Raw genomic sequence first — 8694 nt, 5'->3', positions numbered from 1 at the left:
AGACCTGGTGTCCGCAGCAAGCCGTGGGTAGACCTGGTGTCCGCAGCATGCCCTGGGTAGACCTGGTGTCCGCAGCTTGGTAGACCTGTTGCCCGTTTCATGGCTGGGTAGACCTGGTGTCCGCAGCAAGCCGTGAGTAGACCTGTTGCCCGTTTCATGGCTGGGTAGACCTGTTGTCCGCAGCATGCCCTGGGTAGACCTGTTGTCCGCAGCTTGGTAGACCTGTTGCCCGTTTCATGGCTGGGTAGACCTGTTGTCCGCAGCAAGCCGTGAGTAGACCTGTTGCCCTTTTCATGGCTGGGTAGACCTGGTGTCCGCAGCATGCCCTGGGTAGACCTGGTGTCCGCAGCTTGGTAGACCTGTTGCCCGTTTCATGGCTGGGTAGACCTGTTGTCCGCAGCAAGCCGTGAGTAGACCTGTTGCCCGTTTCATGGCTGGGTAGACCTGGTGTCCGCAGCATGCCCTGGGTAGACCTGGTGTCCGCAGCTTGGTAGACCTGTTGCCCGTTTCATGGCTGGGTAGACCTGTTGTCCGCAGCATTGAGTGGGTAGACCTGTTGCCCGTTTCATGGCTGGGTAGACCTGTTGTCCGCAGCAAGCCGTGGGTAGACCTGGTGTCCGGAGCTTGGTAGACCTGTTGCCCGATTCATGCCTGGGTAGACCTGTTGTCCGCAGCATTGAGTGGGTAGACCTGGTGTCCGCAGCATGCCCTGGGTAGACCTGGTGTCCGCAGCTTGGTAGACCTGTTGCCCGTTTCATGGCTGGGTAGACCTGGTGTCCGCAGCAAGCCGTGAGTAGACCTGTTGCCCGTTTCATGGCTGGGTAGACCTGGTGTCCGCAGCAAGCCGTGGGTAGACCTGGTGTCCGCAGCATGCCCTGGGTAGACCTGGTGTCCGCAGCTTGGTAGACCTGTTGCCCGTTTCATGGCTGGGTAGACCTGGTGTCCGCAGCAAGCCGTGGGTAGACCTGGTGTCCGCAGCATGCCCTGGGTAGACCTGGTGTCCGCAGCTTGGTAGACCTGTTGCCCGTTTCATGGCTGGGTAGACCTGTTGTCCGCAGCAAGCCGTGGGTAGACCTGGTGTCCTCAGCATGCCCTGGGTAGACCTGGTGTCCGCAGCTTGGTAGACCTGTTGCCCGTTTCATGCCCTGGGTAGACCTGGTGTCCGCAGCTTGGTAGACCTGTTGCCCGATTCATGCCTGGGTAGACCTGTTGCCCGCAGCATTGAGTTGGTAGACCTGTTGCCCGTTTCATGGCTGGGTAGACCTGGTGTCCGCAGCATTGAGTTGGTAGACCTGGTGTCCGCAGCATGCCCTGGGTAGACCTGGTGTCCGCAGCTTGGTAGACCTGTTGCCCGTTTCATGGCTGGGTAGACCTGGTGTCCGCAGCATTGAGTTGGTAGACCTGGTGTCCGCAGCATGCCCTGGGTAGACCTGGTGTCCGCAGCTTGGTAGACCTGTTGCCCGTTTCATGGCTGGGTAGACCTGGTGTCCGCAGCTAGGTAGACCTGTTGCCTGTTTCATGGCTGGGTAGACCTGGTGTCCGCAGCAAGCCGTGGGTAGACCTGGTGTCCGCAGCATGCCCTGGGTAGACCTGGTGTCCGCAGCTTGGTAGACCTGTTGCCCGTTTCATGGCTGGGTAGACCTGTTGTCCGCAGCAAGCCGTGAGTAGACCTGTTGCCCGTTTCATGGCTGGGTAGACCTGGTGTCCGCAGCATGCCCTGGGTAGACCTGGTGTCCGCAGCTTGGTAGACCTGTTGCCCGTTTCATGGCTGGGTAGACCTGTTGTCCGCAGCAAGCCGTGGGTAGACCTGGTGTCCGCAGCATGCCCTGGGTAGACCTGGTGTCCGCAGCCTGGTAGACCTGTTGCCCGTTTCATGGCTGGGTAGACCTGGTGTCCGCAGCAAGCCGTGGGTAGACCTGGTGTCCGCAGCATGCCCTGGGTAGACCTGGTGTCCGCAGCTTGGTAGACCTGTTGCCCGTTTCATGGCTGGGTAGACCTGGTGTCCGCAGCAAGCCGTGAGTAGACCTGTTGCCCGTTTCATGGCTGGGTAGACCTGGTGTCCGCAGCATGCCCTGGGTAGACCTGGTGTCCGCAGCTTGGTAGACCTGTTGCCCGTTTCATGGCTGGGTAGACCTGTTGTCCGCAGCATTGAGTGGGTAGACCTGTTGCCCGTTTCATGGCTGGGTAGACCTGTTGTCCGCAGCAAGCCGTGGGTAGACCTGGTGTCCGGAGCTTGGTAGACCTGTTGCCCGATTCATGCCTGGGTAGACCTGTTGTCCGCAGCATTGAGTGGGTAGACCTGGTGTCCGCAGCATGCCCTGGGTAGACCTGGTGTCCGCAGCTTGGTAGACCTGTTGCCCGTTTCATGGCTGGGTAGACCTGGTGTCCGCAGCAAGCCGTGAGTAGACCTGTTGCCCGTTTCATGGCTGGGTAGACCTGGTGTCCGCAGCAAGCCGTGGGTAGACCTGGTGTCCGCAGCATGCCCTGGGTAGACCTGGTGTCCGCAGCTTGGTAGACCTGTTGCCCGTTTCATGGCTGGGTAGACCTGGTGTCCGCAGCAAGCCGTGGGTAGACCTGGTGTCCGCAGCATGCCCTGGGTAGACCTGGTGTCCGCAGCTTGGTAGACCTGTTGCCCGTTTCATGGCTGGGTAGACCTGTTGTCCGCAGCAAGCCGTGGGTAGACCTGGTGTCCTCAGCATGCCCTGGGTAGACCTGGTGTCCGCAGCTTGGTAGACCTGTTGCCCGTTTCATGCCCTGGGTAGACCTGGTGTCCGCAGCTTGGTAGACCTGTTGCCCGATTCATGCCTGGGTAGACCTGTTGCCCGCAGCATTGAGTTGGTAGACCTGTTGCCCGTTTCATGGCTGGGTAGACCTGGTGTCCGCAGCATTGAGTTGGTAGACCTGGTGTCCGCAGCATGCCCTGGGTAGACCTGGTGTCCGCAGCTTGGTAGACCTGTTGCCCGTTTCATGGCTGGGTAGACCTGGTGTCCGCAGCATTGAGTTGGTAGACCTGGTGTCCGCAGCATGCCCTGGGTAGACCTGGTGTCCGCAGCTTGGTAGACCTGTTGCCCGTTTCATGGCTGGGTAGACCTGGTGTCCGCAGCTAGGTAGACCTGTTGCCTGTTTCATGGCTGGGTAGACCTGGTGTCCGCAGCAAGCCGTGGGTAGACCTGGTGTCCGCAGCATGCCCTGGGTAGACCTGGTGTCCGCAGCTTGGTAGACCTGTTGCCCGTTTCATGGCTGGGTAGACCTGTTGTCCGCAGCAAGCCGTGAGTAGACCTGTTGCCCGTTTCATGGCTGGGTAGACCTGGTGTCCGCAGCATGCCCTGGGTAGACCTGGTGTCCGCAGCTTGGTAGACCTGTTGCCCGTTTCATGGCTGGGTAGACCTGTTGTCCGCAGCAAGCCGTGGGTAGACCTGGTGTCCGCAGCATGCCCTGGGTAGACCTGGTGTCCGCAGCCTGGTAGACCTGTTGCCCGTTTCATGGCTGGGTAGACCTGTTGTCCGCAGCAAGCCGTGGGTAGACCTGGTGTCCGCAGCATGCCCTGGGTAGACCTGGTGTCCGCAGCTTGGTAGACCTGTTGCCCGTTTCATGGCTGGGTAGACCTGGTGTCCGCAGCAAGCCGTGAGTAGACCTGTTGCCCGTTTCATGGCTGGGTAGACCTGTTGTCCGCAGCATGCCCTGGGTAGACCTGTTGTCCGCAGCTTGGTAGACCTGTTGCCCGTTTCATGGCTGGGTAGACCTGGTGTCCGCAGCATGCCCTGGGTAGACCTGGTGTCCGCAGCTTGGTAGACCTGTTGCCCGTTTCATGGCTGGGTAGACCTGGTGTCCGCAGCAAGCCGTGGGTAGACCTGGTGTCCGCAGCTTGGTAGACCTGTTGCCCGATTCATGCCTGGGTAGACCTGTTGTCCGCAGCAAGCCGTGGGTAGACCTGGTGTCCGCAGCTTGGTAGACCTGTTGCCCGTTTCATGGCTGGGTAGACCTGTTGTCCGCAGCATTGAGTTGGTAGACCTGTTGCCCGTTTCATGGCTGGGTAGACCTGGTGTCCGCAGCATTGAGTGAGTAGACCTGTTGCCCGTTTCATGGCTGGGTAGACCTGGTGTCCGCAGCTTGGTAGACCTGTTGCCCGTTTCATGGCTGGGTAGACCTGTTGTCCGCAGCAAGCCGTGGGTAGACCTGGTGTCCGCAGCTTGGTAGACCTGTTGCCCGTTTCATGGCTGGGTAGACCTGTTGTCCGCAGCATTGAGTTGGTAGACCTGTTGTCCGCAGCAAGCCGTGGGTAGACCTGGTGTCCGCAGCATGCCCTGGGTAGACCTGGTGTCCGCAGCTTGGTAGACCTGTTGCCCGATTCATGCCTGGGTAGACCTGTTGTCCGCAGCAAGCCGTGGGTAGACCTGGTGTCCGCAGCATGCCCTGGGTAGACCTGGTGTCCGCAGCTTGGTAGACCTGTTGCCCGTTTCATGGCTGGGTAGACCTGTTGTCCGCAGCAAGCCGTGAGTAGACCTGTTGCCCGATTCATGCCTGGGTAGACCTGTTGTCCGCAGCAAGCCGTGGGTAGACCTGGTGTCCGCAGCTTGGTAGACCTGTTGCCCGTTTCATGGCTGGGTAGACCTGGTGTCCGCAGCAAGCCGTGAGTAGACCTGTTGCCCGTTTCATGGCTGGGTAGACCTGGTGTCCGCAGCATGCCCTGGGTAGACCTGGTGTCCGCAGCTTGGTAGACCTGTTGCCCGTTTCATGGCTGGGTAGACCTGTTGTCCGCAGCAAGCCGTGGGTAGACCTGGTGTCCGGAGCTTGGTAGACCTGTTGCCCGATTCATGCCTGGGTAGACCTGTTGTCCGCAGCAAGCCGTGGGTAGACCTGGTGTCCGCAGCATGCCCTGGGTAGACCTGGTGTCCGCAGCTTGGTAGACCTGTTGCCCGTTTCATGGCTGGGTAGACCTGTTGTCCGCAGCAAGCCGTGGGTAGACCTGGTGTCCGGAGCTTGGTAGACCTGTTGCCCGATTCATGCCTGGGTAGACCTGTTGTCCGCAGCATTGAGTGGGTAGACCTGGTGTCCGCAGCATGCCCTGGGTAGACCTGTTGTCCGCAGCTTGGTAGACCTGTTGCCCGTTTCATGGCTGGGTAGACCTGTTGTCCGCAGCAAGCCGTGAGTAGACCTGTTGCCCGTTTCATGGCTGGGTAGACCTGGTGTCCGCAGCATGCCCTGGGTAGACCTGGTGTCCGCAGCTTGGTAGACCTGTTGCCCGTTTCATGGCTGGGTAGACCTGGTGTCCGCAGCAAGCCGTGGGTAGACCTGGTGTCCGCAGCATGCCCTGGGTAGACCTGGTGTCCGCAGCTTGGTAGACCTGTTGCCCGTTTCATGGCTGGGTAGACCTGGTGTCCGCAGCAAGCCGTGGGTAGACCTGGTGTCCGCAGCATGCCCTGGGTAGACCTGGTGTCCGCAGCTTGGTAGACCTGTTGCCCGTTTCATGGCTGGGTAGACCTGGTGTCCGCAGCAAGCCGTGGGTAGACCTGGTGTCCGCAGCATGCCCTGGGTAGACCTGGTGTCCGCAGCTTGGTAGACCTGTTGCCCGTTTCATGCCCTGGGTAGACCTGGTGTCCGCAGCTGGGTAGACCTGTTGTCCGCAGCAAGCCGTGGGTAGACCTGTTGTCCGCAGCATGCCCTGGGTAGACCTGGTGTCCGCAGCTTGGTAGACCTGTTGCCCGTTTCATGGCTGGGTAGACCTGTTGTCCGCAGCAAGCCGTCGGTAGACCTGTTGCCCGTTTCATGGCTGGTAGACCTGTTGTCCGCCGCCGGCCTGGAAGTACTCCAAGGGGTCGCTGTTTCTCGCTGCCTCCGGCTATGTCATCGTAGAAGGCGGCGTGCGCCACTGCGCCCCCTCGGTCACGTACATCGGTTCTCTTTCCGGCCTCCGCCGCTTCGGGCCCATCTGTCCGTATTATGGGAACGAGGTGACGGGCCGTATCCCCACAGGCTGTTGCCGTGCCTGTGTCCGTGGCGGAGAAGGGCGGACGCGCGTGCGGTCGCCAGGGCCAGAAGAACACCGCCGATGTCGGGGCGAGTCGCGTGGCTTCGTCCGGCTTCCCGTCTTACCCAGTTCGACTGGGACAGGTTAGCCCAGAGAGAGAGACCGATGCGATCCGAGAGCCGCTCCCCGGCCCAGGCGAGGCTGCGTGCTCAGTCGGGGGAGAAGCGAGAAAGCCCCCAGAGAGACCGATGCGATCCGAGAGCCGCTCCCCGGCCCAGGCCGAGGCTGCGTGTTCAGTCCGGGGGAGAAGCGAGAAAGCCCCCAGAGAGAGCGATGCGATCCGAGAGCCACCGCGCTCCCCCGGCCCAGGCGAGGCTGCGTTGTTCCAGGCGGGGGAGAAGCGAGAAAAAGGCCCAGAGAGAGGGCGAGAAAGCCGCGAGTGTGTCCCGCTCCGGCCCGGCTGCTGCCGGTTTCGTGACAACGGGGAGCCGGGCGCCTGCTCGCTCCCCCGGGGATGGTGGCGGGCGAGGCGGCGGCGCCTCGCCCCTTTTCTGCCCGGCCTTAAGCCGGGGCCCCGCCCGCTCGCCGGGTGCGGCATTTCTTCGGCTGTCGGTCCCGGTGCACGCTGGTGGCCGGCAGCCGGGGCTGGATTTCTGTGGGGCCGGCCCGGGGTTGTGTTGAGCCTGCCCGGGCTTTCCCTGGCCCCCCTCCCCGAGAGCCCCCCGGGCGTGGCTCGCTTGGCCGAGGTTGGCTGCGCCTCGTTTCCCGCTCCCGACCTGTGTTGCCAGAGTTGTGTCCGTATCGAAAGGGCAGCGGGGGACATGCAGTGGGGCGTGTGGCCTCGCCTCTCGGCTTCGCTTGCTTGCCTGCGAAGGGGGGCTCGGTGACGGGAGTGTCCGGCCCTGCCGTGTGTTGTTGAAGTCGTCCCCCTTCCTCGGCCCTAAGCCGGGGACCCGCGTGTAGCGGGCAGAATTTTTCCGGGGCGGCGGTCGGCCGCGGTGGCCGGCCGTGTCCCCCCCCCCAGGACGGACCCCGCAACCCAACAGAGAGCGAGCGAGCGAGTGAGCCCCCGAGAGTGTGTCGTGGGCGGGGCGGCGGCGCCTCGCCCTTTCTCGGTATCGGCCGGGCGCGATCGAGGCACCGTGCCGGGGCGGCCCGTGGTGTCTGGCCTGCCCCGGCTGCCGTGGTTGCCGTTGCCGGCGGGGGCTGGGTTTTGCGAGCGGCTCCGTTCTTTTTTATTAAAGCGTGCCCGGTGTGCGGGGCAGTGTGGGGGTGCCCGCCCGGCCTCCGTTCTTTTTCTCTCGCGGCCCTAAGCCGCGGCACCGAGAAGCGCGCGCTGACGAAGGGTCACGGGCCGCCACCGAAGCGAAAGCGAAAGGCGAGAGAGAAGGGCTGGCTGTGTTGGCGAGTGAGAAAAGAGACCGTATGTCCGGTGGTTGGAGGGGTTTTACGGGAGGAGTTGAGAGGCGCGTTCTCGCCCCCACCCCTGGCTCGTGACCCCCGTGGCTAGCACGGGTCGTGCGACGCATGGCGTGCTTTTTTTTTAGTTTTTTTTTTGGTGCGGTGGCTTGCCCTTCCCCCCGGCTTTTTTTCCGGGTGGGAAGCCGATCGCTGCGAGGCGGGCGAAAGCCGGTGGCCCGCGGCGTGGTCGGTGGCAGCTGCTCCGTTTTCCGTTGTCTTGCGGCCCGCGGGCGGGTGGCGGCACCCCCCGCTCTCTTCCTCTGCTGCGTGATCGATCCCGAAGGTTGCAAGCGGCCCGCCGGCGTCGGGGGCCTAGGGAGCGTCGGGGAGGCTCGGCGGCGCCAAGGGAGGGCCTCTCGGGGACGTGTCCCGCTCGCACGCATGTTGGAGCCCTGCTCCGTTGCCGTTGTCCCAGGAACCCGCGGCCGCGGGGGCTCCCCGTTGCCCCGCGGCTGCTTTTCTTTCTGTCCCCGTCCGATCGATGAGGCTTTTCGGGTCGCGTCGGAAAGGGCCCCCGGCGGGCCGGCTCCTCCGGGCGAAGTCTCGGTGGTGTCCGGTCCCTCGAGCAGGGCGGTCTCCTGTCCAATTCGCTTCCCGTCGCAGGCGAGGTGTCGCTCCTTCCGCTTGCCGGGGAAGGAACATCTTTACCGTCCCAGGCTGTGTGATGGCCGCGTGGCCCCGTGAGCACTCAAGGTGTCCTTAAAACCACGCGAGGTGCCGGCGCTGGCCCTGGTCCGAGTTTAGCGTCCCGTGGGTGCCGGCCGCGAGCAGCACCGGGCGGCGGTGCGGCTCGAGCTTGAGCCGAGAGAAAACGAAACCAAACCCCCCCCCCCCCCTCGAGAGCGAGAGAGAGTGAGAGGGCTGACGAGAACCGATGGCGGGGCCGGGGGAGCACGGACGGGGGAAAAGAGCCCGTTCCGCGCGCGCACCGCGCACGGCGCTCCTTTGTCGTGCCGCCGCCTGCTGCAGAGCGAGCCGCCCCGGCCTCGGGGCCTCGGTGTTGTCCGGGCCGCGCCCGCCTTGTCGGGTCGCTGTCTCCTCTAGCACGTCCGGTGCTTTTTCGGGCCGGCCTCGGGGGCGGGTCAGCCCCAGCCGAGCCCCGTCCCCGCGCCCCCAGCGCGCGCGGGACTCTCCGAACGCGAAGGCCGAGCCGTGTTGTGTGTCGCAAGGGCGCGGGCCCTGAGAAAAAAAGAGCCAAGGGGCGAAAAAAAAAACCAAAACGAAGGCGAGAGAGATAAAAAAGGAACGAGAAAAAGGCCTCGCGT

This window comes from Sturnus vulgaris, unplaced genomic scaffold (assembly GCF_052056855.1).
Source record: "Sturnus vulgaris isolate bStuVul1 unplaced genomic scaffold, bStuVul1.hap1 Scaffold_183, whole genome shotgun sequence".
Lineage (NCBI taxonomy): Eukaryota > Metazoa > Chordata > Aves > Passeriformes > Sturnidae > Sturnus > Sturnus vulgaris.
Note: the sequence above shows the minus strand (reverse complement) of the source record.